This window comes from Pseudochaenichthys georgianus, chromosome 16 (assembly GCF_902827115.2).
Source record: "Pseudochaenichthys georgianus chromosome 16, fPseGeo1.2, whole genome shotgun sequence".
NCBI classification, from domain to species: Eukaryota; Metazoa; Chordata; class Actinopteri; order Perciformes; family Channichthyidae; genus Pseudochaenichthys; species Pseudochaenichthys georgianus.
Genome location: NC_047518.2, coordinates 45748752 through 45776272, shown reverse-complemented (window position 1 = coordinate 45776272; position 27521 = coordinate 45748752). Strand labels below are relative to the sequence as shown.

The following is a 27521-nucleotide window of genomic DNA, read 5'->3' as shown; positions in this document are numbered from 1 at the left end:
GCTTTGAAATGTACTTCAGTAAAAAGTACCCATAACTAGCAGCTGTTTTAAAGAGTACCTGACCTTCCTTTTGTGTATATATATATATATATATATACATATTTGCATACATATAATACAAAATATGGTAAAATATAACAGTATTTACATAGAAATAAAATGTGGCAGTAATAAAAAAAGAAAACAGATATTGTGTGCATTAAAGGGGACCTATCATGCAAAATGCACTTTTTAAAATAAAAATAAAAACCTCTCTCTTCTCCTCCGTACCCAAATCTCTAAAAACGGGGGAACAACGGAGCGGATCCAGATTTGCTTCCGATATGACGTAATAGCGAAAATGTGGGCCCACGGCCCAATCAGAAACAATGCAGACGTGTTTTGGATAATATGTCTAAACAATAGGAGACCTTTTTTAATGAATGAATTCCTCGTACGTGTGAACCTACCTGGTAATAAACCTGATTCTGATTAATTGCATCTCCCCCTCCTCAACTCTCCTCCCCTCTGACTCCTCCCACACCTCTCAGCGATGTGGCGAGGTTACTGCCTCATTTGAATATCTTAATGTAGATCAACCCTGTCCTCATTGGGACGTGGCGTCGATGTACGGCCGTACAGCTGCGGGGGTGTTATGGGACCATCTGCACATGGCTCATTGAGTTTAGTGGAGAGTGAGAGAGAGAGAGTGTGTGAGTGTGTACAGGAAGGGGGGAGGAATTCATTCTTTCCTGTTCCTCCCCCGTTGTAGAAGAGCCGTTTAATCAGAGTGGGGAATATTCAAGATTCAAAGCAAGGCAAGTTTATTTATATAGCACTTTCCAACACAAGGCAATTCAAAGTTACAGTGCCGTGTGAGACGTGAATAGTTCAATTAAAAGCAGAAAGAAAAGTCTTCAGCCTGGATTTAAAAGTAGTCCGAGTCGCAGCGGACCTGCAGGTTTCTAGGAGTTAGTTCCAGATGTTTGGAAATATCCCAAACCAAATTCTCACATTCCTCTACTACCCCTAGTCTTCCCGTGAAGTTATAGTTCTTTTGACACTTTTCTAACCTTTTTATATTCCTTTCATCCATCTCTTTCAATCAAGTTGCATCTACCGACAACTCATTTCCCCCTGGTTGTAGAAAGAAGAGATCAAATACAGCAAGAGAATGTTGCCAATAGTGTTAAGATAAGACGAGATGGAACTGTATTTATCCCCTTGGGGAAATTCAGGCGTTAATAGCAGCCACAGAAAGTGTCGGAATGAAAAACAGGATTCACACAACATAATAATACAGCTAAAATAACTATTGAAACAAGATGTGACAGTAAAAAGTTGTGCATTTGTATGAACATGTTAAATATATTAACACAAGTGTTCAAGTGATGCAAGTAGGGGGAGGAGATAGAAAAAAAATCCTCTCCCCCCCTCCGACTTTCCACATCACACACTTCCTTATGTTTGTGTGTGTGCTGCGACCCGAGGCGTGTTTATGTGAGTTCATGCATGAACACATGGCCTACACTGTATCTGTACATGTGTGTGAGTGTTTGTGCTTCAATAGGATATATAGGAATAATAACAGAGGAGAATGAGGCTTTTATAAAAGTCTTAAATCTAGGAATTGCTGTAATTTGAAACTTGGGAATTGTGTCGGCAATAAACCCTGATTTTCAGAATTAAAACCAAAACTGACAGTCAGTATGCTAGTGCTTTAAAATAAAGACATAGGAACAGATTTGTTTGACGAGACGAAGAATCTGTCTTGAAATTTGACAAAAACTCTCAATTCTTGACACATTTCTGTCGGTATTTAGAAAAGTGTTGAGACTTGATACCCAAAGTCCACTTTTGTACACAAAAAATGGCTGTGGTTCCCCGAGATGATCAAACATCGATAAGAAAATACATATTTTTGACCTTGGAAACAGAAGCTTTACGGCCCGTCCCCACGGCAGCGTCGTGCGCTTCAACGGAGACGCTTCCCCTTCACTTTGAACGGGGTGACGTCACGCTTTGCCGAACTGCATTCTGGTTCCGTCGCTTTGCCTCCGTTGCTCGCTTCGAAAGTTGAGAAAAGTTCAACTTTTCAAGCGTCGATGGAAGCGCCAGCCAATCAAATCATATGCCAGTACAAGCTCTAGCCAATCAAACTGCGTGCTTGTGGGTCCGGGGCGGGAGATTCATGTGACTGGTTGTTGGTCGCACGCCAGACACGCCCACCGGCAAGCTTCAACGCGACGCTGCCGTGTGGACGTACTGTTATAGAATAATACTCTACCATCTCCAGCTTTGAATCTCAGCAATACATCCAATTATCCCGAAATTTGTTTGAAATGTGTTTCACTTAAAGGGGACCTATCATGCAAAATGCACTTTGTACGTCTTGTATACATGAATATGTATGTGTCCCCGGTGTTCCAGGGAACTCACCAAGTGTCAGAAAACACAACCCTCTCTCTTTTCCTCCTTACCCACATCTCTAAAAACGGGGCTGCAACGGATCTGATACAGACTAATCCAGATTTGAAATTGTTCTGACGTCAGAAACAAGGAGCTCCGCCTATATTGGCAACTCTCCACCTATCAGGGGAATGAGAGGTTGCGGGGCATGGCAACAGCATGGCAACAGCATGGCAACAGCATGGTAACATGACGCTCGTGCCACGCCCCCTCCTTTGCAGGGGGGCGTGGTCAGCTGCAGCTCATTTGCCACAGAATCAGCCCTTGCAAAAACAGGGCTGGAAAAGAGCAAATAGAGCGAAATGAGGCATGGCTAAAATGCAGGATCTGTTTGGTATTTTGACATGTTTTATATAGGTATGGCCCTACAATATACGATGCGATATACTTTATTGTCCCTGTAAGGACATTTGTTCTGGACCCCGTCCTGCAGTTCCGCATACATACACATATCATCAGTCATACACCGTTTGAACTAACGCAATACACAGACGCACATACTGACAATGGCGACCTATTGCACAACCCTCATGGCCAACATTTAAATAGTACATTTCATATATATGTATATAATATATGCTTCAAATATAGCATGATAGGTCCACTTTAATACACACGCATTACAATTTACACAGCTGTCTACCAACTTCAAGAACAGATAAACAGGACTTAGAATCTGAAAGAGAATTTGACGCGTACTTTCAATATTTGGAAGATTGCTGCAGACACATTTCCGTCAGCAAAAGAAACGTGATGTGATTTGATACAGTCCATCGTCATGAATACAGAAATCGTGGCTTTGGTTTCCTGAGATGCTCAAAAAGTTATCTTATCGACCTTTGGAAACAGATCTTTAAGCATATTGTCTTACCACCCCGATTACTGGCTTTGAACGTCAACAATGCAACTCATAATCTGATGAAGAACTTAAGATGTGGTCGAAAGCCAAAGAAAAGATTCTAGTTTCCATATAAACTAGTATACTTTATTTAATATCTCAAAATAACTATTATTTACACTAAACTTATATTACGGATACATTAAACAAGACTAAGAATGTGACCTGACATTTTTTTTGAGATTTTATCCGTCGTCATGCATACAGAAATCGTGGCTGTGGTTCCCTGGGATCCCACAAATCTACTAAACACAAACACTTGGAAATATCAACAATCCAACTAATTGTCTGATCATAAAATGTCCAAAAAAAAAGGTACTTTCCATATTTTTGTCAAACCAAGAACGTCTTGAATTGTGTGGATTTAAAGAGTGTGTACGATTACATGTCTTTATACTTTGTTGTATACATCAAAATGACACTTGGCACAGCTTTGTTTAATATTAAGTTCTAGAGAGGCAGCCGTGTGTTTCTGCACGGAGTCTCTCCAGCCACAGAAAACAGCATTTCCCTTTCTTTCGTAGCTATTAAAAAGTCATTAAATGTGTGCACAGAAAGTACCCTGGTGGCTCTTTCTAATCCATTTCTCTGCTCCTCTCATGTACAAACCCCGGCTCTCGAGGAGTGTGTTGGTTTTTTTTCGCGGGCAAAAGCACAGCCGTGTTTTCAGTCGATAAAGAGTGTACTTGTTTTGTGGCTGGCCGTGTCAGCGCAGGCATTAGATAACGTTTTCATTTGATGCCGTTCAATGGCTGACTCGTGCTCACCTCTCCAGCCCACACACATTCCCATGTAAAACACACACACAGACATCCACCCACACACACACACACACACACACACACACACACACACACACACACACACACACACTGCACCCTTCCTCTGGAGGATTCTTGTTTATGTTATTGAACTGGTGATCACATCGCAGGCTCACAGAAAGAGTCATCCCGCTTTCTCAAGAAAGGCAAACGAGGGGGGGGAGATAAGAATATGTTAAAAGGTTTTCGCTCCACCCTCATTAGGAGGATCGGAGGAAACCTCACAGAATCTGATCTGAAACAGAGCAGTTTTTACAGCATGTATTGATGGTTTGACACAAAGTTCTCCAGACGAAATTACAAAGACGAGGCGGTTTGTTTCCTGACGCCCCGATCAGCAGGAGCACGCGGTGAATCACGGTCTTCTGATGTGGAACTGAAAGTAGATCATCTTTTATTATGTACCACTCATTTGGTCAAAGCTTGGTTTAGTTTAAGCGACCACACTTGGTGATGCAAAGTGTGCGATCATGCCTAAAAGAAACCAACGTTGGCTGAAATAGCAAAGCTCAAAAAGTAAATGTCTTTGTTTAAACAGTAAAAACAGCCCTATAATAAAGCCCCATAAAAAAGGAAACATGTCGTTATTAGGTTAGTCTAACTCTGTAATTAATGTCCTTCATCAGTTCTAGCTGATATGGCATTGTTTTGATCCATTCAAGATGTAAAGACAATGATTTTTAGAGTGCGTACACTCACTAGCACCACTGGACTTCATATTGTGGAAACACTTCGTTCTTTGACCAACAATTCTAGCAGATATCACATTGTGTGGATCAAAGACAAAGCTCTACATTAAAGTAAAGTGGATATGCTAATCAGCAGTGGCGGATTTATGATTGTAGGAGATCTACTGCGGAGCGCATTAAAGCAGACTCTTCACGCTAACGAAGGATCACTTCTTCTTCAGGGAAGGCTACGTAGTACGCAGGCTACTGTCCCCCAGATGCTGCCTCTCTGTTGGACTCCGGTACTGCACGTTACTCACGATGCGTTTAAACAATTTTTTTTTTTTAAAAGCCCAATTAGCCACCCCCTAGCACCGCCACTGCTAATCAGCATCATTGGGCTTTTAGTGTGAAACAGTTGAAAACCTCTGCGACCCGACCACGGATAAGCGGGAGAAGATGGATGGACACAACAAATCTGATCTTTTACTGAGCATTTGTATAACATTTATTAATTTAAGCAGCTTCCAAAACTTAATTAAAAGGTCTGTTTTCTGGCGCCTCTCAGCAGAAGGACATGGTTTATCAGTACTTTCCAATGACTGTTGGCTTTTATATCTGCGACTACTTTGGTTAAAGTTTGTTTAGTATGACATTTAAAGTGAAACACATTTTAACTGCAGGGCGCTAAAACAGTGTTTGAACCACCTGATCATAGGGTCGAAACTGAATCATAATTTTCCTTGAGCAACATTTCCAGCAGGTATTGCAATTTGTTGGCTCTTTTAAAGTCAAACGTGAGCTACACCTATTAGCATTATTGGAATCTGATCTTCTCACAGTTTTTACAAAATTTTTTGGATGGTTTGACAAAAAGTCTTGCACACATACATACCAACAAAGGTTGTTATTTTACGGCCTCCTTATCGGCAGGAGGACATGGTTTATCTGTGCGTTCCAACACCACTGAAACACCACTGTGGCTCAGAGGTTTGGTCCAAGTAACCAGATGTGGTTATGTTAAAACCAAAGAAACCAACGATGTTCCTGCCTCAGAGGGAGTGGTTCTTAGTGTCAAAGAAAGGCCAACATGATTTAAACAGCCCAATAATGTAAAATCGTGGCATATTTGAGTGTACATTTCAGCTTTTTTCTGCTTTATGTTATATATCAAAGGGAATATATTAGTTGTTTGGACTGATAAGACATTTAAAGACATTACCTTGAACACATGGATGGACATCTTTTTACATTTTTGACCAAACAATTAATGGTTTCATGAAAGTGAGTGTTTTGCAATCCTGTGGGTGGACCCATTTTATTTTGAGCTTTACGGGTTGTGATAAAGGCTTTCAGTGGATAAGACGGACGACACACCATTGGAACTAGCATTTTAGCATCACTAGCTCATCAACATGTGTTCAGTTAACACCTTGCTCGAGACACACAGACAACCTAACTTTAGCTACTATTCTCTATGCATTATACTTCTGAAAATAGCTTGCCCTGCTTATTCAGACTGTCGAATCACAATAGGAATAAATGCATGTTGATAAATGATATTCTCCGTCAGTGCGCAGCAGCATCAGCTACTGTGTCCATTGAGTGATGAGCGAGGAGAAGAAAGAACAGATTTGCTGGTTTAAAAACGTCGCACTATAGAAACTTATGGAAACTTATTTTCTGTTTTTGCACACCCAGCAAGAATACATAATCCAAAGATTTCTCTTTCTTTCACCCTATGGTTTCTCTCATCCAATCCAAAGAAGTGCTGTGCTTTCAAATCCCCTCTGTTCTCTCCAGCTTTGCTCATTTTTTAACAAACCCATCCTCGCGCCTCCACCACAATTCACTTCTCAGGAAACTTTGTGTGACAAAAGCGTTCGGAGAATGAAGGTTGGAGCAAAACTTCTGTGATGGAGCATTTCAGCTTCCATCAAAGGAAGCATCTCGCTGTGTCGCTGCAGAGAAGGAACGGCAGAAAGTTTAATCCTCAACAATCGAGGAAACAATCGTACACTGTGACAATAGAGTGGTGCAGGGATGAGGTATTTTAGTTTGGAAGTTAGCATCGCAAGGGGTCCCACCATGAAAAGCCAAAGGGATATTCTATTGGATAATTGCAGGAAATAATCTCTTTAGCAAGTGTGTGGGGAATGAGTGGATTTTAGCCTTTGCATACAATTTACTTTACATGTTACTTTATCCAAAGCGACTTACATACTCAATACTGTGGACAATCCCCACAGGAGCAACTTGGGGTGAAGTGTCTTGCCCATGGACACAACGACATGCTGACTGCAGTGGGGTTTGAACCTGTGCTCCCCTGATACGAACACCAACGCGCTAGTCCACTGCGCCACACACCCCCTGTATTTACATACACAACAACCTAGATAACACACTACCGGAAAAGTCAAACAAAGAAAAGCATAATAAGGGCTACAGCACGGTCACATGACTTCACGTCACCACCGCTAAGCTAAAGGCGGCTAATGTTGGGCTATAAAGGAACTACAGCACGGTCACATGACTTCACGTCACCACCGCTAAGCTAAAGGTTGCTAACGTTGGGCTATAAAGGAACTACAGCACAGTCACATGACTTCACGTCACCACCGCTAAGCTAAAGGTGGCTAACGTTGGGCTATAAAGGAACTACAGCACGGTCACATGACTTCACGTCACCACCGCTAAGCTAAAGGTGGCTAACGTTGGGCTATAAAGGAACTACAGCACGGTCACATGACTTCACGTCTCCACCGCTAAGCTAAAGGAGGCTAATGTTGGGCTATAAAGGAACTACAGCACGGTCACATGACTTCACGTCTCCACCGCTAAGCTAAAGGAGGCTAATGTTGGGCTATAAAGGAACTACAGCACGGTCACATGACTTCACGTCTCCACCGCTAAGCTAAAGGAGGCTAATGTTGGGCTATAAAGGAACTACAGCACGGTCAAATGACTTCACGTCAACACCGCTAAGCTAAAGGCGGCTAATGTTGGGCTATAAAGGAACTACAGTACGGTCACATGACTTCACGTCACCACGGCTACGCTAAAGGAGGCTAATGTTGGGCTATAAAGGAACTACAGCACGGTCAAATGACTTCACGTCACCACCGCTAAGCTAAAGGAGGCTAATGTTGGGCTATAAAGGAACTACAGCACGGTCACATGACTTCACCTCACCACCGCTAAGCTAAAGACGGCTAACGTTGGGCGCGATGACGTTTAGTCGTCTCATTTAGACACTTGTTAGCAACCGCTGTTTTTAAATACACCAGTAGGGTATTTACTGACATATTTTATACCGTAGAAGCAAATGTTAAAATCTCTTGTTTGTTTTCACCACAGAACAAACAAAACAATATTGTTTTCCAGAAAGGAAGTGCTATCATGCGGACTCACTTCCTGGTTTTAGGACTCATTCCTACATCACCCTATAATGCTAGATTTGAGGCTACATCTTAGTAAACGCACGTTCAAAAGCCCATCAACCCGAAAGTGCTAAAATGCTGACTAATTTCCGCGTTTAAAGACTCTCTCCTGCACCACTCTGTTAAACCACTGGCCTTAGATCCCGCCTCCGGTGTGACCTCAGGATTATCTTCTCCACATCATATGCTCACGCTGTCGTTGGGATCGTACACGCCGGTGATTGAAGTGAAAACCTGGGTATTGCTGGTTAAAATGATTATGGATTAACATCACAGCGAGGTTTCTCTCCTCCACCGTAATGCTGCCACCGGCTCCAGCAAAGCAAAGCAAAGGAGCTTAGTGCTTTCAGCCGGCACTTCTGCTCTATAGCAGCATCTGTTGTTAGTCGGACACCGAACACACACTCCCCGGCCACTCAAACACACACTGGAGGGTCATAAAGCCTGGTTTTAATGCACTGATGGGGGGGGGGGGGGGGGGAGTGTGTGTGTGTGAGTAGGTGTGTGATACAGTACGAAGGAAGGCTTTTCACAGAGGACAATTCCTCTGGAGTCACAACAGGTGTGTGTGTGTGTGTGTGTGTGTGTGTGTGTGTGTGTGTGTGTGTGTGTGTGTGTGTGTGTGTGTGTGTGTGTGAGAGGGGAATTATGAGCCGGGCACTAAAAGGAGGAAGGGGGGGTGGAGGGCTTATGAAGGGTCCCCTCTGCCCCACCTGTAGCCTGTCAGCTGTTGTAAGCCTGTTAAAACGTCAGCTGTTTCTGAGGAGAAGTGTGTGTGTGTGTGTGTGTGTGTGTGTGTGTGTGTGTGTGTGTGTGTGTGTGTGTGTGTGTGTGTGTGTGTGTGTGTGTGTGTGTGTCAATGTCAGGGAGCTTGTGGAGGTTGGGGGTTGGGGGGAGCAGCTCTGTGTGGCCCTCATCGCCTCATTGGACATCAAACGCCTCATCGCCTTTGGGGATCTGTTTGTGGAAAGCGCAGCCTCGTGCCCCGGGTTTTGCATCGTCTCTTCTCTGCTCTTTTAGCGTCCGTCACACTCGAGACAGAAACTTGAAAATCTCAAGAATAAAGCGAGAATTTATGCTTTTTATCTCAACAAATAAGTTTAACATCTTCAGAGTAGGATGGGGGCTGGTTATCGTTTGGAATCTGGTGTGTAACTTACCTGTTAATAAACTGAGCAGTTCTTACTTTACGGAGGGAGGAGGTAGGTCATCTGGAAATACATTATTCGGCACATAAACAACACATTAAAGCGACTATGTGTTACACACCACTGCCAATGTCGTGATGAGAGGTTATTTCATGGACGGTTTCACACTACGTTCTTCGTAAGAAAAGTAGTAAAATTATGTTTCATTTAAATGTATAGCATTTTCTACTGCACTTAAAGGCGGGGTAGGTAATTTAGGAGAAAGCAGCTCGAGATCGCTACAATTTGAAAATACACAGCCGGAAGAAATCTGCCCCTCCCCCAACACACACGAACGCGCAACATGACCAATGAGGGCACGAGATAAGTGTGTGCCCCGATGGAAGGCTGACAGGCAGGTAGGCCATCCAGTCACTTTAGCCGGCTCAGATGATTGGTCGTGCTTTTTACAGCGCCACGGCTTCCACAGATGATGTTTTTATGAATTCTTTGTCAAAGCACTTCAGATATTCATTGCTATCGGACGTTAAGAGCGTTCCATGGAATATATCAAAAAGTGTATCTCGAGCCGGTTTCTCAAACGTACCCCACCATTAAGTCCTTCTTAAACTATGACTGGGCTGTTAGTCAATCAAGATGTGACCCTGTGATCTTCACTGTAGTACAAATAATTCAAATGTGTTGCCTTTTATGAACTCAGAAATGTGGTTTAACTTCATTTAAATGAGGTCCTTTGACCATAAAGGCCAAAAAGATGAATACAATTTGAATTGCTAACCCAGATGTAACCAAATCAAACCAGGACAGAAATCGGGGAATAGACGAGTCGATACATCTTAAATGCATCTGTGTTAAATATAATTCACAAAGCAGCTGTACCCTAGATTTGCCAAAATAATTGCCAATCAAAAATGATGATTTAACTGCAGATCAAAGAGTAGTTTGACTCATTGGCATTGCCTAGGGCAGTGGTTCCCAAACTTTTTGTGCCCAAGGCACACCTATTGTGCAAAATAGCCCTGATAACACGTGTTATCACTCATATGTAAAATATCTGTAAATGTGCATAATTATTTACAAGACAACTATATTACTCATGAAATATTTAGTAACGAAATATTTCAGAAATGAATTTGAAACGTTATCAAATTAGGCTTCATCAAAGCAGCAACACACTCATTTAAACCAGACAGGTCACAACATTAAAAATGAGACAAAGGAAATTCAGCACAGAAACTGTCAATGCAAGGAAGCTGCATTGTCCATGGTCCTGAACTACAAATTATAAATGTAACATTTCAGCAGAGTCGTTACTAAAAAAAAGTAATATATTACATATTACTTAAGTATGACACTACTTCGTTACTCTCTACATAAAGTAACTCGTTACTTTACTCGCAGGGCCGGCCCGCCCCTCCCTGCAGGCAGATCACGCAGACTGCTAACGTTTCAAATGTTCTCTTTAGTTCAGTTTCCATCCTGAATGTTTTCCTATCTGACCGTGGCTGTTCTCTGTCTCCTGCTATCTGTATATTTTGCGCAGTCTATCTCTGCTCACTCTGTTGCGTCGGCGTGTTCTCCTGCGTGTTGGCCATGTGTTGCACTGGAACCAGACACCGCAAAGACTTCAGCCGAGCACGTACGAACTGCGCATGCGTGAGTGGCAATAACTCTCCTTACCAGCAGGCGGCGGTAGTGTGTATTCGTCATTCAAAACAGGCAACAACCGGGAGACAGAGAAGAAGAACAGACTGTGATATAAACAAACACATAGCGTGTGCGGTAGCTCCACCTTAGCATGTGTTCTTTGCAGGTGCTTGTTGAGGTTTGACGTGGTGTTTACAGCAGTGGATAACAGCTTCTGGCCTGGACACAGTTTGCACCTCACCGTCACATTCCTGTCTATTCTTCGGACGAACTCAAAATAATGGGCATACGTCCTCCACCCCTCGAGAGTTATCGCTGACTCAGCCATGTTTATGCAGCACTGCAGGTGGAGATGTAGTCGCGCAGATTACGTACATATAAACCTACAAAGTACTGATATAGTAAATTAAAAAGTAATTATTTTTATGTAGTTGTATATTGCAATAATAACGTATGGTTGTCACAAAATCCCACGGCACACCCGGACTTGCCTCACGGCACACCAGTGTGCCGCGGCACACCGTTTGGGAACCACTGGCCTAGGGAACCGTTGGCTTGGTTACAGGAAAAGCTACAATGGCTGGATTTGTTGGCAGCGACTTCTTCTTCTTCAGGTTTGGCAGAAAACGGTTGAACGTGTGTTTTGCGGCGTCACATCTGTCAGCGTTCGGTCCCTTGGATGCCGTTTCGTGTTTTCAGCTGTTTTGTTCTGACCCTTTGTGTTCTGTTGCCATGGCGCCACGCTGTTCATCAGCAGCTCATTAACACTTCCTCCGCTCTGAATAATGACTTCATAAAGTAATGTGTGAGATTAGCGTCTGTCAGATGTTCTCTTGTATCTTATGAGCTGTATTTGATGTCGTTGTTATGGGACGTATACCAATTTCTGATGGACTGTCGTTGGCTTTGAACCGGATTATATAATGGTTCCCAACTGTTTGACTGGTGAGCCCTAAGAAGGACTTGGGGCTCACCAGTCAATGGACGTTTGTTAAAGAGGCTCCATCCCCTCTCCTGCAGTGTGTTATAGGTTTTAGTGCATGTAAATGGTCATTGGACTCCTTTGTTTACTTCCTGAACATAGTGACATCACTATATAACACTTGTGCTTCTATTGGCTAGCAACACATTGTACATGATAGGCTAAGGAAGGGGCAGGGCATCTCTAAGCGGTTGACCAATCACAACAGAGCTGACAAGGGAACCAATCGGAGGCTATATAGATAACGTTTGATTGATTGTGACTTTTCATCGTCTCAAGCGATAACAAACGATATAGCGTACTGTTGAGTCGTGTTGTTTCAATGTCGCTGAACAGATCTTGAGATGTGATGCTGATTTAGAAACAGGCCAATTACAATTTAGGAAGGATCCGAGTCTACCAATCCAACCAGACACCTTTAGTGAGTGTGTGTCATGAAATACTGTCTCTTGTTTTGCATCCTGCACAGGCTGCTTATATCCAGATAGCTTTTGGCCAAGAAAGGCTTTTTCCATGAAGCTTCAAACCAGAAAAATGACCTTTTAAAGAGAAACGTTCCTCTCAATCCCAACAAGTGTTTGAAAACAAACATGCATGAATGTTTACCTCAGAGGCTATATAAATAAAATGTGATGGAATGATTGAATGTGTCTTTTCATCGTCTCAAGCGATTATAAACTATATAATGACTTGTATATATATAGTGACTTCAATGTTGCTGAACAATTCTTGAGGCATGAGCGCTGATTTGGAAGCAGGCCGTAGTAATCAGCAGCGAACCGCTTCAACACGTGTATTCATTTAGTTATTCTACAGTATTGTTGTTTCATAGTTATTTGTTAATGTAACCCAATTTGTGTTCTTTGAAATTGAAAAGGATATCGCATTCTGTTTGTTACTTTCGTTGCAGATGTCTTAAGTGTAATTTGGCTTCGCTTCATATTTTGTATTTTTTTATTTTGAATGTCACTTGTTAGATGCTTTTATCCAAAGCGACTTACTTACTCAGTACTGTGGGCGATCCCCACAGGGACACAACGACATGCTGACTGCAGTGGGACTCGAACTTGCTACCCCCTGATTCCAAGTCCAGCACACTACCCACTGAGCCACAGCCTCCCTATGTGACTGTTGACAGGAAGTTGTTGTTGCTATGGAAACAACGTGACAGAGATTCATGGAGAAAAAGTAATATCTACATATAAAGACGGAGAAAGTAAACGATAAAGTTTGTGGTTAAGTGTTAGCACCCCCGAAGAGAAACAAGCTCTTACGTTGATATTGAACAAAAAGAAAAACGAATATCCGAATAACGAAATTGAAACCCGAATAGTACTCCAACGAACGAACGAATATTCGGGTACAGCCCTACTAAGCAGACACCTTCAGTGAGTGTGTGTCATGAAATACTGGCTAAAAGGTAGCTATAACACACTCGGATAGTGTTGGGCCAAGAAAGGCTTTTCCATGAAGCTTCAAACATGAAATGACCATTTAAAAGATATTGTTTCCTCTCAATCCCAACAAGTCTTTGAAAATGAACATGGATGGATGTTTACCTCCAGACGCCTGCTCTTATTTTTCTGTCTTCGTAAGCTAAACGTCTGCCTCATGCTGGCGTGGGAGTCACAGGTGTTGAGTGATTTATGGCTTTAATTTACTTGATAGATTAAAATATAATGTAGAAACACGCATACAGCGTTAATTAGGACAACACAGCGAGGTCCTGATTCCCTTCAGTCTCTTGGCAGGGATACAGGGAAAAGATTACTCACTGTAAAAGTGTACCGTACTCAGGGAGACGAGTTGAAAGACGTCTTCCCTTTCATGAAATACGTTTTTAGCTGCTTTAACCTTATTAAATGGTGATAACACATCGCATATTTTGAACTTAACAAGCTGAAAGGGTGATTTATTGATTTAAAAGCACTTTAATGCGTGGAAATAGTTAACATAGCAGCAGAGTTAACCTGCTTGAAAGGGACCGACAACAAACATAGCATATTTTCACTAAAGTTGCTATTTTTGCAGTCATTTTTGATAAGTTTACCTCGTTATGAAATAGAGTTATTGATATGAGAACATGTGGTTCAACTCAAAAGGTCATTAAACATTGTTTGTTTTGATGTGAACACGCTAAAACCGGTGATTTATTCATTCTAAAAACGATTTGTTATTTGTGGAGATATTTGAAATAGCAGCAGTTTACTTTAGCTTAAAAACAACAAGCTTGTTTACCCTAATGTTGCTAGGCAGAACCAACCAAACCTAATGCTTTATATACAGTAGTCTTAAAGAACTTTGTCTCATTATGAAAGAGTAAGTTATACCACAATATGTTTTTATCTGGCTAAACTTAATCAAAAGGTGATTAAACATTGTTTATTTTGTTGTTATTGATATAAAATCACTTAAAATGTCAACATAGTTAAAATGGAAGCAAACAAAATGTCTTAACGTCAGCTTAAAACAAAACGACAAACATCTTTACACTACAGTTGCTAGTTTTGTCCGTACGCTCAACCAAACCTAATGCAACGTATGGTCATTTTAAAGAGCTTTTTCCTTTATGACTTACTGATTTGACCTTCACTCGACCTTTAGCAGCTTCAATATGAAACATGCATTCTGCTCCGAGAGAGCTGCAAATGTGTCCCTGAAACTGTCTCTGTCGGCCTGGAAGAGAGGAGGTCTTTCAGGGTCTTATTTGAGGGGTGGGATGTGTGTGTGGAGCCTTTGTGTTGGCAGCTGATGGAGGCAGTTGAGGGGAACAGGTTGCTGCGTCTGTTAGGGCTCGTCTTGCCGCTCTTGACCTTTGACCTTCAGCTGTGACAGCTCCCGAGGCAGAGAGACGCCACCCTCTGCAGCGGAGAGCGGCACATCGGGAGGATGTGAGGATTGCAGCAAGATCCAAACCCCAAATCCAGTGCTACAAAGTAATCTGATTACATGTGTCTGTAATGCAGTAGTGTGATTGTTGATAACAGCATTAGAGTAACTGAGCACTAAATGATCTCGTCACTTTAAGGTTTTCGTCTGTTGCCACGAGGGGGAAGTTCACAACAACAACAACAACAATTATAAGAGCCATCATCGCACTAACCTCCTGAACTCATACCCCTTGATCATCCTCCATGTGCAATAAACGTGACTCTGTGTATATATATCATTATTATAAATACATACTTATTATCATTTATTACATATAATTACTGCACTTTATTCTTTATTCTTATATAAGTATGTATGCTGCGTGTATTTGTTGTCGTATGTTGTGATGTTTTTATTTTGATGGCACCTTTTTAAAAGGGAGAAGCTTTTTCGTTCATTGTATGTATAATGACATCAAATGATTATATTCTATTTAGCGCTGTATCCGAATATTCATTCGTTGGAGTACTATTCGGGTTTCAATTTCGTTATTCGTATTTCTTTTTCGTATTTTTGTTTCGTACAAATTCAATTTATTGAAATCTCCAATATCAACGTAAGAGCTTGTTTCTCTTCGGGGGGTGCTAACACTTAACCATAAACTTTATTGTTTACTTTCTCCGTCTTTATATGTAGATATGACTTTTCTCCGTTAATCTCCGTCACGTTGTTTCCATAGCAGCAACAACAACAACAACTTCCTGTCAACTGCGCTAACTCTCCTTCAAAATAAAAGCATGTCCATAAAAAATAGGAAGCCAAGCCAAATGACACTTAAGACATATACAACTGCAACGAAAGTAACAAACACAATGAGATATCCTTTTAATTTCAAAGAACACAAGTTGGGTTACATTAACAAATAACTATGAAACAACAATACTGTAGAATAACTAAATGAATGCAGTGAATAAACCGAAAAACACGTGTTGAAGCGGTTCGCGCGGGCCGAATATCCGAATATTCGCTACTGAATACTACCGAATATCCGGAGCCCGAAAAATGGTATTCAGGACATCCCTAATTCTATTCTATCTGCATAATGTGAGGACGGAAAAACAAATGAAACGTTGCTTTTGGCTTTACAGTACGGTCAAGGTGAGTTTTTAGCAGAGATTTAAACAACTAAAGAAAACATGGTGTTCACATAAAAAGAGCAGAAAACAGTGTCCTCATTAGATGAAGGGTTTGTGCTGATCTGGGTGACACATCTGTATTAATAATATCACTTCATAAAACCATCAAATCGTCTCTTTCATCGGTTTAGCTTGTTGATGGAGGCTTAAACAATACATACGCTCCTTAAATACATTCTTCTTCGTGAAACAACGCTTTCTCTTGATGTATAATTGAGTGTCCATTTTGTATCTTTAAGTGTTAAATAAAGAGTAGTATACTGTAGGTGCCATAACGCTACTTTGCCCAAGTTCATTATTTGTGTTATTATTATTTGTTTACGTCACTTTTATTTGTTTGTTGAGCACTTCCGGTAATTGTCACACGGGTGTGGTTTGGTTATTTAAGTCTCATGTCGAGTGCGGATGGCAGAGGGTGAGCCGTCATCTTTTCTGTTGACCGTTTTGTCCATAGTTAATATGTGTTATGATTTTGTTTATTAAATATCCTAAAACTATCTTGCTTCAGCATGGACTTTCTCTTCGAAAACGCGTCACAGTTTAAAGCCGAGTTTAGCCTCTCTGCGACTCAAACGTAACTGGGGATTGAGCCGCCACAAGTAGGCTCACCAAGCTTAAACGTTGGAGGAAAATGTTGTTATTGTCAGGGTTGAGCAAACGGGACCCAAATGCAGATAAACAGAAAATACCTTTATTTCAAGGCTACAGATACAGAGCTGAACACTCTTCCCCGTGAACAACTACAACAAGGAACTCACAAAGACTAGCAGAAAACACAGAACCTAAATGCACACAGGACTAAACAAACCAACAAGAGACGGGTGAGGAGGGAGGAGAACACACAGGGGCACCAGGTGAACACAATCGGGTCATCAGGCAGGAGGGAAGCAGACAGACGGCAACAGGCAAGACAGAAGGTGAACCCAAAGACAGGGGGTGAACCCAAAGACAGGGGGTGAACCCAAAGACAGGGGGTGAACCCAAAGACAGGGGGTGAACACTTTTCAAAATAAAACAGGAAACCAAAGACAGAAAAAGACAAGACAAAACAACACAGACAGATCGTGACGGCTATTAGATGATAAGATAAAATAAACCTATCAATCCCCGTAGATTAAATATTTGTGCTGACCTGGGTATAAATGACAAATCTGTATTAATAATATCACTTCATAAAATCGTCTCTTTCATCAGTTTAGTTTGTTGATGGAGGCTTAAACAATACATACGCTCCTTAAATACATTCTATCTTCTTCGTGAAATAACGCTTTCTCTTAATAATAATAATAATACATTTTATTTCAAAGCGCTTTTCCAGGTGCTCAAAGACGCTACAGTGGTTTGATAAAATAGAATAAGAAATAGAAATAAATAAATATTAAAACAACAACACAGTATAATTCACAAATTGAAAGCCAGTCTGAAGAGGTGTGCTTTGGTCAGTGTTTTGAAAGTGGGGGGGTCGGTGCCGTCTCTGATGTGTTGTGGAAGGGAGTTCCAGAGGGTGGGGGCAGCGATGGAGAAGGCTCTGTCCCCCCAGAGGGTGGGGGCAGCGATGGAGAAGGCTCTGTCCCCCCAGAGGGTGGGGGCAGCGATGGAGAAGGCTCTGTCCCCCCCGATTGGTGGGGGCAGCGATGGAGAAGGCTCTGTCCCCCCAGAGGGTGGGGGCAGCGATGGAGAAGGCTCTGTCCCCCCCGATTGGTGGGGGCAGCGATGGAGAAGGCTCTGTCCCCCCAGAGGGTGGGGGCAGCGATGGAGAAGGCTCTGTCCCCCCAGAGGGTGGGGGCAGGGATGGAGAAGGCTCTGTCCCCCCAGGTTCGGAGCTTGGTTCGTGTGGGGGGATAGAGGTTCATCCTGTAGTCTTAAATAAAGAGTAGACCCACTAAGCTTAAAGTCGTTGGAGGAAAATGTTGTTATTAGATCCTGATAAGATGAGACAAACCTCTCTAAATCCCCGTAGGAAAACTCAGGCGTCAAAGCAGCAACAGCAATAAGAGCGAGGTTTCGGATCTAAATGGAAGTCAATGGGTGAAAATGGGCTGTGAATTTGTCCGATCCACTGAAGTCTCCGAGGGATCGCTTGTATCGCAGAGGACTAAACGTCTCACGTGAGGTGCAAGCGAAACGTTTTCTGTATCAGTTCCTGCTTCCTGGTGTTTTTGTTGAAGGTGTCGATTAACGAGAAGCTCGCTCGGGTTCAAACAACACTTGTTAGTCTGGATGCTCGATTTCGGATCATGTGTGCAATGTGCATGCGTATTGTGAGTTTTATTATGCTTTATTATATACAGTATAGTAATTTAACCCTCCTGTTGTCTTGGTGTTACTTTGGTGTTCACGGCCACATTTGACCGGTCCTGTTTTAACTGCTATTACATTAACACAAAAACCATCAATCATCACCAAATGTCATTTAACACCCTTTCAAACTGTACATATTGGATCAGACTACTGGTATACATGAAAAACTGCAGTACATATACACAGAACAGACACTGAACATGTATTGCGTGTGCCAGGTGTGATCCATGTGGGGGGAGGGGCACAAAAGAGCGGGAAATATATCAAATTGTTCCGGGAACACCATCGGTGTTACAAAGTTGACTAAATCATCCAAAACTAAATGAAAGTGGTGATCAGCCATGTTATGTGTTCATACTACTACTACTACTACTACTACTACTACTACTACTACTACTACTACTACTACTACTACTACTGTGAAGGATATCTTGAAGCCTTAATGCCATCGAATGTAAAACAAAAAAGCTATGACTGATGAAAGTAGTAAATCGGTCAGATTTGACCCGAAGACAACAGGGGGGTTAAAGAAGTTCATCTCATTGTGAAAGAGTGTTAGTTATATCACGATGTGTTTTGTGTTCATTAAAATGTGATTAAACATTGTTTATGTTGACATTAACAAGCAGAAACTGTAACAGAAACAAAATGTCTTAACGTCAGCTTAAAACCACGTACGCTCAACCAAACCTACTGCAATGTATGGTCATTTTAAAGACCTTTTTCTTTTTATATGTGTTATTGATTCCACCTTTAAACAACCTTTAGTAGCTTCAATAAGATTTCTAGTCATGTGTAACAAGGATTCTGCAAAGAAGAAGCTGCATTAATGAACTGAAACATGAATAATGGTTATATTTGAGGGGGGGGGGTCGGGTAATGGGTGCATGCATCCTGTGAGTTGTATTATGCTCTTTGTCAAGACTGTGACAATAATGTGGAGAATTCCTCAATAATGTAGGTCGAGAGAAAAGCTCGCAGTTAAAGCCACACCAGAGAACGGCTTTGTCTTTTCTTTATTATTCTCCGCATCCTCGGGGAGGCAGATTTGCATAATCAGGGTATTCACTGTCAAACCGTCGAAAGCATATCGTGTTTATTCCAAAACCTATTAGTCACTTAGTACAAACACAGAGTATAAGCTTGGCTTCAACAAAACGACCTCTCCGGTTTGTCTCTGTGGCGGCACACCTTTTCCCACGGAGACAGATCTGTTCTACACATTCGTTTTAAATCACTGTGTGGAAGTGGTTCAAATAGCGGAACACTAACGGCCCCTACACACGGCGGCGTGCGTTGCCGCTTGGCGGTGGGCGTGTCTTGAGCTTGGGGAGTCAACGCGAGCAACCCGACCAACAACCAACCACATGAATGTCCCGCCCCGGACATACAAAGCAAAGCATTCATGCTACATCCATGCTGGCTAAATATACTGTCTGCTTGCTAGCTGTCCATTCAAACGAAGTGCACTGGATATAAACTCCCCACACAAGCGAAAACCTACCAGTTTCCCCCACTGTCTCTGCCACCTCCCCCCATGCCTGGCTCCTCCGGTTTGTATCCCTGTATGTTCCCTACCGCCACGATCATTTTCTCCTCCTTTTGTTGACATATGGGAAATAACCGCCGTCTGGCTCTCCCAACATACACCCGGTTTGATTGGCTAGTGCTTGTACTGTCAGATTTACATACGAGGGATTTGATTGGCTGACGCCTCCGTCGAGGCGGCAAAAGTAGAACATTGCTCTACTTTTGCAGCGAGCACCTCGAGAGAAGCTACGCTTTGCTCCCACAATGCAGTGCGGCGAATCGTGACGTCACCCCATTCAAAGTGAATGGGCAGAAGCGTTGAAGCGGCAACGCACGCCGCCGTGTGTAGGGGCCGTAACCGTCTTCGGTAACGTATGCTTTCGACAAACTCTACTTCAGTGACATTGATCCAACACGCTCAGCATCTTTCCTCTCGAGTTGCTAGTTCTGTAAGTACGCCCAACCAAACTTAATTCTATCGATGGTCATTTTAAAGACCTTTTCCTGAATATTTATTTCACCTTAAAACAACCTTTAGCAGCTTAAATAAGATTTCTAGACACGTGAAACAAGTTCTGCCCAACAAGAAGATCAAAAGTACACCAAGACATTTAGAAAGTCTTTGAGAATAGAATAGAATTCCTTTATCGTCATCGCACCAGGTACAACGAGGGGGACGACACCTCTGGAGTTTTTCTTCGTGACGACACACCTGTTCACACAGAGACAGATTCGGCGTTCAGCTACGTGGAAGATGCGGGCGCTGTAACTTAAAGGCTTCTGTGTTGCCTTTCAACATAAATACTCTTGCCTCGGGGCACAGGAGCTGCTTCCTCTCATCGCTTTGTTAACGGAGAGAGAGAGAGCATAGATATATTTTCTCTGGCTGTTTGTCCTCCCCCTCCTCTCCTCGGTGCCTGATCCCCCCCCCCCCCCCCCACCAGCACCACACAGTCTTGGCCTCGTCTCAGGAAGAGCGGAGGTAGTTTCATAGATCCCCGTTTCAGGCTTCAGGCCAACATGTTCTCCATCGAGGCCTCAGGCACATGGACCACAGATATGGACTATGGCAAGCCTCGGGAAAACCTGGAAAAGGTCCTGAGAGATAAAGCCTTTTGTCCACATCGTGTCTTTTTCTGGCAGAAATGACAACGCATTATAAATACAAGAGAATACACATCTATAAGATGTTTATACGTGTGTTTGGCAAGATAACAGAACAATGTGACCTTAGAAAAAATGAAACCAAGATATTTAAGATAGAAAATGTGGCCAAAAACAAAGCAAGCTTTTCCTCAAATGTTTACCATGACGACACTGGTGGTTTCTGAAAAGCTTAAATATTTTTAAAGGGGCCTCTATATACTCGGTGTATGTAATGTCTCTACTTTAAAGAGTCCTCTCCTGCTGATGTTCAGGTGTATATCAGTATGTAGTGTCTCTACTTTAAAGAGTCCCCTCGTGCTGATGTTCAGGTGTATATCAGTATGTAGTGTCTCTACTTTAAAGAGTCCTCTCCTGCTGATGTTCAGGTGTATATCAGTATGTAGTGTCTCTACTTTAAAGAGTCATCTCCTGCTGATGTTCAGGTGTATATCAGTATGTAGTGTCTCTACTTTAAAGAGTCCTCTCCTGCTGATGTTCAGGTATATCAGTATGTAGTGTCTCTACTTTAAAGAGTCCTCTCCTGCTGATGTTCAGGTGTATATCAGTACGTAGTGTCTCTACTTTAAAGAGTCCTCTCCAGCTGATGTTCAGATGTATATCAGTATGTAGTGTCTCTACTTTAAAGAGTCCTCTCTGCTGATGTTCAGGTGTATATCAGTATGTAGTGTCTCTACTTTAAAGAGTCCTCTCCTGCTGATGTTCAGGTGTATATCAGTATGTAGTGTCTCTACTTTAAAGAGTCCTTTCCTGGGACATGTCTCCATGCTTTAATGTTCAAAAAGCTCTGCCCAGTCTGCTCTGATTGGTTAGCTGGCCCGCTCTGTTGTGATTGATCAACCGCTTAGAGATGTCCCGCCCCTTAGCCTATCACGTATGTCTTGGAGCGCTAGCCAATAGGAGTGCAAGTGTTACTTAGTGATGTCACTATATTCCGGAAGTAAATAAAGTAGTCCAATGGAGGCGTTTCTGCATGCACTAAAACCATTTTATTACATGGCTTAGTTGAATACTCGATTCTGATTGGTCAATTCAGAACACGTGACACGTTGTTAATACCGAACAGACAGACCGCTGTCAAGGACTTATTGACCGTTGTTAAGGACGCTCACATCTTCAGAAAGAAGTCCGGTCGATTTAACTGTATACAGTTGGGCCGAAAAGCAAACTGCATGCAGTTTGCTTTTGGAACTGGGACAAGAAAAACTGCGGAGAAGTAACGGGGCAGAAACCCTCCTTTTTACGCAGCGGTCCAGACATAGACATCAAACGGCGACACATATTCACTTGCCAGTTACTTTGGCATCAGGGCAGGATATCTAGATACTTTCCAAGGTCTGACATCATGAAGTGTGCTACTTTTAAAGCAAGGAGCGATGTTTTCAAATCTGTAATCAGAAAGCTCCTCAAAAACGCAAGCAGGTCCTCCCGTTGGCTTTTCAAACTGACAAGAGACGCTCTCACTGTTTTTCAAATGTAACAGTTTGAAAAGCAAGCAAACTGTCTGATTGTCTTTAGTTTTCCGCTGGCGTGTGATAGCAACATGGAGGATTTTAACATTCATTTTAATATATTTGGAGAGCACAGTAATTTGGAGTAATAGTTAGTGGCTGATGAGTCCCCAGTGAAGAAAAGAAAAAGACAAGAGGGACAAGAAAACAGCGGAGAAGTAACGGGCAGAAACCCTCCTTTTTACGCAGCGGTCCAGACATATACATCAAACGGCAAAACATACAGTGTGCAGTTACTTTGGCATCAGGGCAGGGATATCGAGGTACTTTCCAAGGTTTGACATCATGAATTGTGCTACTTTTAAAGCAAGCAGCGATGTTTTCAAATCTGTAATCAGAAAGCTCCTCAAAAACGCTATCGAAGCAGTTCCTGCCGTTGCTACGTTAGTTCAAACAGTAACATCGGACTATTTTTCTTCGCGGATGCATGTCAATTTAAATCAATACATACAACTATTTTTTAAATCAATAAAATCATTTTCTAAATCCATAAAAGCATTTCAATTAATATTGGGAGTCATAACGTTACTTTGTTGAGAATGTGGCCATGTAATAAGCGGGATAATGTGCAGCGACTTGGTCATTATGGGGAAAAGAACACCTTTATGCTGGTCTAGATCCCTCCGCTTCGCGTCGGGCTCCTGATCAGCCTGTCGGTGTTCTTTTCCCCATAATGACCGCGTCGCAGCACATTATCCCTTACATAACACACTACAGGAAAGAGAACCCCACACACATCACAATAGGGCCTCTTTAACTTTAAAAAAAAAAAAACACGCAAAAAAGTGTGGACACGGTCTCGTTCCTGCCATCCCTCTCGTGTTTGTTGTCAGAGTAATTGTGTGCTCAGCGCTCTGACATCAGGATTGTTGTGTTTCGTGGTTCTGTTTATGTTTCCCATCGGGATCCCTGATCAACGAAGGGGAGTTCATATTTGTTCGGCCCTCCCCTCTCTCATGTATCCATATAAGCGACTGCCTCAAGACCAAATGGGCTCCAGGAATTTGTGCCCCATGTTTAACCCGCTGCTCTCCGGGCACAGACATGCGTTGTGTTGTGTGGAAACTTAATGACACAACTGTGTAGCAGACTCCTGGCCTCTCGTTTCCCCACACCCCTCCTCCCCGGGCCCCTCGGAGATTTCAAGGTCAGGAAAGAGCTGAGACTCATTCCTTGGGAAGTGAAACAAAGTGTCGCTAACGGTCGCTAACGGTCGCTAACGGTCGCTAACGGAGAATCTGTCCTTTAAAGGTCCCCTATTATTCTGTTTCTCATCAATATATCCCAGGTCTCAGATATCCAGAGCCTGTCTCTGATTGGCTGAAACACCAAAACGGATCATTGCAGCATTACCCATAATCCCCTCTGTTTCAGCCCTGTTTCCAAAGTGCTGATTCTCTGTCTGTTACTTCAGATAAAACAAGGAGCCCCTCCCCACGCCCCTCTGAGAGACATTTGGTTACAAAGAACTCAATGGAGCTCTAGAGGAGATTCAGGTGATAAGGGGGGGGGGGGGGTTACCTTGGTTGCTGATTGGCTAATGGTTACTCAAGACAACACATCGTTATGACATCATCAAGTGGCCAAAATCTGACAGATTACATGCTGAGGTGGGAAGTAACCAAGTACATTTACTCAAGTACTTAAGAACAATTTGAGGTGCTTTTACTTTACTTGAGTATTTCCATGTTTTGCTACTTTGTACTTTACTCCTCTACAGTTCAGAGGTACATGGTGTACTTCTACTCCACTCCATGTATTTAATACCTTTAGTTACTTCTCAGATCTGGATGAATGATGTGAAATCTAACCAAGTGTTGAATCAGACTTTAGTTCCACCTGGAGTAAAGTCACCAGCTACCCTGCAGTCTACAAAGTACTTCAGACTAGCTGCACCTCCACCAGCTACCCTGCAGTCTACAAAGTACTTCAGACTAGCTGCACCTTCACCAGCTACCCTGCAGTCTACAAAGTACTTCAGACTAGCTGCTCCTTCACCAGCTTTGAGAACACTTTAATGATCAATCATTATAAAACATATATATATATTATTCTGAAATGGACCAATCTGCACAACGACTACTTTTACTGTCTTTCACTATATTTTGATGAGAATACTTTTCTACTTTCACTTGAGGAACATTTTGAATGCAGGACTTTTACTGTAACAGAGTATTCCTACACTCTGGTACTTCTACTTTTACTCAAGTACACGACCTGAGTACTTCTACTTTTACTCAAGAACAAGATCTGAGTACTTCTACTTTTACTCAAGAACAAGATCTGGGTACTTCTACTTTTACTCAAGTACAAGATCTGAGTACTTCTACTTTTACTCAAGAACAAGATCTGAGTACTTCTACGTTTACTCAAGTACAAGATCTGAGTACTTCTACTTTTACTCAAGAACAAGATCTGAGTACTTCTACTTTTACTCAAGTACAAGATCTGAGTACTTCCACTTTTACCTCTAGATCTGTTGGGACTGAGAGTCAGATCAGCCGTCAGCGGAGAGTCGTTTTAAAATCCAGTGTCGAGAGTTTGGTGTGAGGGGCACGAGACATTACCGGTTTGTTGAACTCTCCGACAGCTGAGTATGTGTGTGGTGTGTGTGTGTGGTGTGTGTGTGTGTGTGTGTGTGTGTGTGTGTGTGTGTGTGGTGTGTGTGTGTTTGTGTTGTGTGTGTGTGTGTGTGTGTGTGTGTGTGTGTGTGTGTGTGTGTGTGTGTGTGTGTGTGTGTGTGTGTGTGTATTTCGGGGAGGGGGTGGGGGGCCTTGAAGGGTCCAGTGGAACAAAAGGTATGTTGGCAGCTGCCATCCCTCTGCCAGCAGCTCATGATCCAAATGGAGGATGTACACACACACACACACACACACACACACACACACACACACACCACACACACACACACACACACACACACACACACACACACACACACACACACACACACTCGCACACACACACACACACACACACACACACACACACACACACACACACACGCACACACAGGTACATGTGTTTAGGTTGTGTAATCCGATCTGATGATTATTATCAATGTAAATGGTCTTGTTTTGTACAATTGGTCAAGATAATGAAACATCTTCTAAATGTCTTGTTCAAAGATTTAAACTAAATAAAAGCAGCAACTCAGAAGCTGTTGTTGCTTGATAAACGATTAATTGTCAATCAATAATAATTCATTTTCATTTTGGAATACTCATCGTTTAAGCCCCGCAGTAAGGAGAACCTCCATCTCTACAAACTGTTATATGTTATATTATTTTACTGCGATCCTTTGAACAAAACTCACAGTTTCAAGAGGCGGATAATTCATTATTTTAACTGTAAGGAATTTGAAAGAAACCAAAGACGACTGGCAGTGATTGAAGGCCGAGTGGTCACCTCGGGGGTCTTTTGAACATGTCACATTTAGTAGACTACACAACGAACCAATTGATGGGGAAAGTATTGACAGATCAGTCGATGATAAGTGTTCGCTGCAGCTTTGAAGTGTACGTCATTTGTCGTAAATGGACTCCTTCTTTAAAGAGCCGAACAACAAGCCCCTCGATTGCAGACACTGATGAATTGGTGGCAGTTGCTGAAGGCATATTAGGGCAAAGGGTGACCTGGGAGGGATTTGAGGGGGTAGGGTTTTTCGGGGGGGGGTGGAATTGAGAAGGGTAATTTGGGGCGTCCAGAGTGAGGCGTTCCTCCAGCAGTTGTCACTTTTGCAGCAGGCGGGTGGCACATGTGCTGTCGGACCCTCGCTCCCGTCAGGACTGTATCTCCGAGACCCTTCGCTTCACTGGAATATCCCAACGCTTTTTTAAATTAACTCGCCTCAATCGAGCCTTTCTCCGCTGTGCGTGTGTCTGCACTTCCATACCGCCTTTTGGCATCTCTAAGCTTTGACGGTAAGAGTGACATTGCAACTCTTAAGAATGTGTGTGTGTGTGTGTGTGTGTGTGTGTGTGTGTGTGTGTGTGTGTGTGTGTGTGTGTGTGTGTGTGTGTGTGTGTGTTTGTTCCTCTAATGTAATTGCTTTGGCCACTTCGCTTGAAACCATGATTACTTTCGAGAGGAAATGTCATCGTTGACGGAGCTTTTTAATAACTTCTCCTTTGGCTAAAACTAACATTTTGGGACGACTGTGGCTTAGGGCGTAAATCTACCAATCAGAGGGTCGCGGTTTGATCCTCCCAGCTCCTTTAGTCAACTTGTCCGAGTGTCCTTGGGCGAGATACTTAACCACAAATGACTCAAGTAGGTATTGAAGTGTATGTAAGTTTCTTAGTGGCTTTTTTCGAAGCCTAGATTTAGTCTCGATCTATCCGAGTTTCGAAAAGTCCAGCGTGATTTAAATCTTTTTCTTTCTTGTGTTTTCAGTCCAGAACCCAAACAATGTTGACTTGAACAACTTTGAAAAGTGTTCTTGGGGAAGATACTAGACAAAGACTAGCAGACAAAACTGAAGTAAAATGGTTGAAACAAAAAAATAAAAGCAGAGACGTCTACGCCGGCTATTGTAAAAAGATGCGTTTTTAGGCCTTGGTGTACTTTAGCTTCTTAGTGGCTTTATCTCAAAGCCTACATTCAAGCCGAAGTGAAAGACAGTGCCTCCGAAATGTTCTGTTTCTGATCTCTAATCAGCCGGGGGAGGCATGGGTTTCTCTGCTGGCGCCTTCGAGAGATACGGGGGGGGGGGTGCAAGGACTTGTTCTGTGGACTGTCTTCCATCATCAGCCGCCGAGCTGACACCTTCCCAAGCCCCGAAAGTCTGCTGAGAGAATTGGTCTCCAGATTGGAGGGGGGTCCGTCGGGGGAGATTTATGGGATGGCTTGTGTTGTGGTGCAGCTCCTAACGTCACACCTGTTCTCTTTCTTTCT

The 27521-nt window shown here is 42.6% G+C and overlaps 2 protein-coding genes across 9 annotated transcripts in view; both read left to right on the top strand.

The window, feature by feature from the left end:
• The window catches only part of LOC117460575 (killer cell lectin-like receptor subfamily B member 1B allele C), a 461418-nt gene that overhangs the window by 278121 nt on the left and 155776 nt on the right, over positions 1 to 27521 (top strand). The window lies entirely within an intron of this gene.
• mef2d (myocyte enhancer factor 2d) overlaps positions 1 to 27521 on the top strand; it is a 159617-nt gene that overhangs the window by 25462 nt on the left and 106634 nt on the right. The window contains exon 1 of one of the 8 annotated variants that reach the window (XM_034101628.2): positions 26337 to 26548. The exons of 6 other annotated variants lie outside the window; for them this stretch is intronic. The gene's annotated coding sequence lies outside the window, so the exon portion shown is untranslated. Of the gene's footprint in view, positions 1 to 26336; positions 26549 to 26740; positions 26898 to 27521 lie in introns of those variants that run through there. One more of the 8 variants, XM_034101630.2, reaches the window with a different exon arrangement.